Genomic DNA, 5,000 nt, shown 5'->3' with positions numbered 1-5,000 from the left:
CCAATAGGACTACCGCAGTGAATTTCTGCTTATCATTTGCTTCCAGAATAACGTCGGTCGTTTCTATGAGAGACGTTTCTGTTGAATGAAATCGATGGTTCCACTTTGCTCAGTTTTGATTCTAAAAATGCCATAAATTGGTTCAAAGCCACTTTTTCGCACACTTTTGAACAGTAGGCAAAAGTGAAACAGGTCTGTTGTTGTTTGGTTTTTCATGGTCTCCTTCCTTTGGAATAGGTGTGACTTCAGCCATTTTCCAAAGCGAAGGAAATGTTCCTGTAACAAAGGATGCATTGATAATTGACGTTAGTGTTGGTAGTATAACAGGAAGGCTATCTTTAACGACTCGCATTGAGATTTTATCGATCCCAGGGGCTTTATTTGTCGGCATTGCTGAAACGATATCTTGGATTTGTTTACATTCCACAGTATGAAATGCAAATTGTTCTGATTCACCGCGCGCTCTTATCGACGGTTGCTTGGCCAACTGAAGAGAAGAAAGTATTAAATTTATTTGCAACTGATTTGTCATCTTTACTGAAAGTTCTTTGGTTCCTCGATTTCTTTGGAATACAAGATCGAAGAGTCTTTGTAACGGGGATTGTTTGGATTCTTGTTAATTTGTTCTGCAACATACTCTCGTTCTGCTATTTTCAGTTCTCTCTTTACTTCTTGCCTGAGGGATTTATATGAGGCCCAAGCAAGAGGGTCTTTAGTTTTCCTCGCTTGTGTGCGCCACTTATCCCTTGTCTTCATGAGGCCACGAATTTCATCCGTCACGAATGGGTTAGCACGGTTCCTGACTTTCATCTTTCCGATGGGTGCGTGTCGATCCAATACTTCATTGAACAACAAGTTGAAAGCATCGAGTCGGTCTTCCACGTCGTCAAAACAGTCGACAACAGACCAGGGCACACTTGACATGTCGCTAAGAAATTCTTGATGATCTTAGGGTTTGAAGCTTCTTGTAGTTACGTAAACAGGCTCGGTTCGTTCTTTCTTCAGCTTTAGTGTCACCTGTTAGTGTGGCACAAATATTAATTCATGATCAATTATGGAGAGGGGAACGACTTTCGTTGCCATTACCAGATTCCGTTTGTGGCAAGTAGGACGTCAATTAGGGTTTGTGAATTTTGAGTTATTTTTGTTGGATGAGTAATCAGATGCAATAGGTTGAAAGAAGAATAAACAGAAGCTCGTGAGAGCTTGCATGGCAAGCCGGATCATTGTCGTTCAACATATTACAGTTTAAGAGCATGTCCACCAAAGGACCAGGCAGAGGTGATACATGCCACCCCTTCACACCGCCATGAGACTCGACAGCTGCCTTCACAGAAGCTACGGTTTCCACATCTTCTCTCTCGTTCACAAATCGCCCAATGTGACTCTATTTGGGCATCAAAACTCTCTCGGAACCGTCTTTACGTATAAAATACTCTTTTGTTACCATAACGAACTAACAGATAACTGACTCACTTGTTGGTTCTTCCGGTGATAACGAGAATCGCTCGTGCGCTTGGTGCTATCAGCCTGATCCATGGGTAGGTCTGCTTAACTTTGTTCCTCGCTGTGCTCCTGGGGTGGTGAGACATTTGCTGGGAATTTCATATTAGCTTGATGTTTCCCATGACAAATTCTACAAATGAGATCAATTATTTGTTAGGCCAGATGTTCTCCGCTTTCTTGAACACCGACTGGTAATCGAGCCCACAATCCATGAAAACAAATCAAGGTAGGAATTCATACTGTAGCTGGATTCGAAGGATAAAGAGACAAAGCATTTACCTGCTCCAGCCGGGACAACAACATTCCATTTACTCTTTGACATTCGCGGGTTAACACCCCTCTCTCTCTTAGGCAGCGTTTACACGAACGCGGTTTCATTTGTAACCGCATCGGTTTCGATGCGGTTACATCTTTTGTTTACACGACACTGATCGAGACTGTTGCCGAAACCGTGTCGATTTGAAACCCCTGCCAAAAGTGGAGCGTTTTCAAAACGATGCGGTTTCATCTGTCTTGTAAACAGCGAAACCGCATCAATTTGAATATGGTTGCTATTTTGGCGTGAGATTTGCATTGTTCTATTTGAAACAGTGAATTTAGCACGTAGTGGAGCGCTCGCTTGTGCCATGACGACTTTGATTTACTGGCGAAAACGATTCCGTGTAAACACTTCCAAACCGCATCGATTTTGACGCGGTTTCGAAGTCATGAAACCTTGTCGATGTGAAACCATGTTCGTGTAAATGCTGCCTTACCCTTACGATTTCCATGGAGTGGATGATGACATTTTATCGACACCTTGAACTTAACGGCTGACTGATCCCGGTGTTTTGGACGAATATTAACGGGGCGCACGTAGCGCAGGGGATATCGTTCGCGGACTGCATTTCAGCGCTCCGGGTTCGAATCCCAGCTCGTGCGTTCCAAAGTTCACTCAGCTTTCCATCCATTCGTAGTGAGTAAAATGAGTACCAGCATTACTGGGGATAAGTTGTGCGTGCAACAGGTAAGGAGCGGCGCCCACGCCTGCAGTGAGTTACGGTAGATGCCGTACATTGAATTGTAGAGGGGGTCGTTACCCGGGATAAGCAGGGGTCAGTTACCAGGGGTCAGTGTTTTTGTCGTAATCACTCTGATGTTACGTTTCACCTGTTCAGTTTTATCCATATCGTTCGTCAAATACTTCTAATCTAAGTAGAGCGAAAATTTAGGCAATAATTATTACTAGATTTGAACAAAACGATTTCTTTTGCTGCGACTCATCTTGTGCGCTTTGTGATGCCCAGACTCCTCTCCACATTTCAAAACTTGGGTACTAAGCACTAATTCGTATCGTTTCAATATGGCGTACGAATTTCAATGCCATGGACCGGAGTGTTCAGGTGAAGCAATAATGTTAACAAGACAGTAAACCGCACCCCCAGATAAGGCATAACCTCAAGATGAAAGTTCAAATTTTGAAAAGTAACATAAAGAAAATAAAGTTAGAGGTTCCAGTGAAGTTCTAATTGGTATTAAAACAAAGACAAACAAGTGCGGCTTCAGAACACCGATACAGCGGTTGCTGTGAACCTTAATATATATGCATTTAAAAGTCTTAAGGTAACAAAATTTCACTTGTTATACCTTCTCGTCTTCCTAATTCACTCTTCTTAAACTTGAAATATAAAGGAACTTTTGTGACTTTAATCATTAAACTAAAATCTTGTGCAAGATGTGCAGGGTTTGAGCTCGATCTGCGAACAAAAAATAGCAGGTCCCAATTTTTTTTTAAATAATAATAATACAGGCCAAAGGTGGAATTAAACCGTGATGTAGGTCGCTCTTTGGGAGGGACTTGGCCACTGGAGATATTTGGCCTCAAAATCACTATAGTTTGCTATGCCATTTTACATTGAGTGGTTATTAACCTGCATTGATTACAGGTAATTAATCAAATTACATGAAACTCCCGACTATAACTCACGAAGGACATATTTACACCTGTGTGAAGCCACAATGGAATTGGATGAATTGCTCAGGTTTAAGAGCCCCTTACTTTTACCCTTATTTAGTGTAGTGTTTAAAGAAATTTATGTAAAAAAAAGTAGGGGGTGGTGTAACTCCCCCCAGAAAATTGCAATTGTTAAACCGTTTTGCCTCTTTGAGTTAATGGGTACGCCCTTCAATGTGGCCAAGTTTCACTGAAATCGGTGAGATGGCATGTGTCACCTCTGCCTGGTCCTCTGGTGGACATGCTCTATAAAGTCCCCTAAAATTAAAATTGGTTTGTTTAGTGGAAGTGCTTGAAAAAGAGTTTCGCTTAAATCTGGATCAAAGCATGAGGTGTTTGTGTCTGGTGGCTTGTAGACAGTGCACACTAAGAAACACCTCGAGTTTCTGATCTGAATTTTCACCCACAACATATGCAGACCAGAAGCAGCAATGTAAGATAGTTCGTGTAAGCATCCACCAGTTTGGATGTTTCTGTCGAGTCGATGAAAATTAAAGCCGGGAAATTCCACTTCTATATCTGAGACTGTGCTGTCAAGCCATGTTTCACTAACAGCGAAAATGTCTAGCTTGTTTGCACGTACAGCTTCTTTCGCATGTAGGGAGTGTTCGCGGTTCTTTAAAGAACGGATGTTCAGATGTGCAATCTTGATGTTGTGTAAAGGATCGGATTGGCAACGACGATTCCGTTTGTCAGATTTAGCAGAAACAGGTGTCTTGTTTGGTCCTGGGTTTGGGCACATAGACCCGCTTATAACAAGTCTTACAAGTTGAAAACTTGAAGTAGAGTTCGTGTAGCGGTTGATAGTATACGGGAGGCAAAATAGTCTTTGCCACGGGATGTTTCTAAAACGATGACCCAAAAACGAAGACCTAAGACCTAAGACCCTTTATCTAAAACGAAGACCCTTTATCTAAAACGAAGACCCTGTGATCTAGAACGAAGACCCTGTGATCTAGAACGAAGACCATTTGCTTTCTCACCCAAGCAAGCTGTTTTTTAGACAAATGGTAAACGCCCTCTGTCATCTATACATCAATAACATGACTAAAAGTGACAACTATGACAGCTGTAACGGGACAGATTTTGTTTCTAAAACTAAGACCCAAAAACGAAGACCTAAGACTAGACTTGGTATCCGTTCTTTGGAAATCCTAAATATCGCTTTGTTTGTCTCCATACATTCCCTGTAATTTTGTGCCTTTGGAATTACAGGTAATGTATGGCAGAAACTCTTTTTAATAAAATAATTTCTACAATAGCCATTCTCTTCAAATGTATTCTGCCGCAACACTGAGCGCATATCTTCTGTTTTGGAAAATTAAAAAAAAAAACAGTGAAGCATGCGCATTGCATTCCTTTCCTGTGCTTTAAATATGGCCGCAACATGAAGGATTATAGGGGAAAATATAAACTTTCGATCATACCTCAAGTTAGCCGAAGAATTATCCGCCTCCCCACTCTACATCTCCTCAGTAAGAACGTGTCTTTATGTCATGTT

The sequence above is a fragment of the Montipora foliosa genome, chromosome 1 (genome assembly GCF_036669935.1).
Source record: "Montipora foliosa isolate CH-2021 chromosome 1, ASM3666993v2, whole genome shotgun sequence".
Classification (NCBI taxonomy): Eukaryota; Metazoa; Cnidaria; class Anthozoa; order Scleractinia; family Acroporidae; genus Montipora; species Montipora foliosa.
This window is presented reverse-complemented; position numbering follows the sequence as displayed.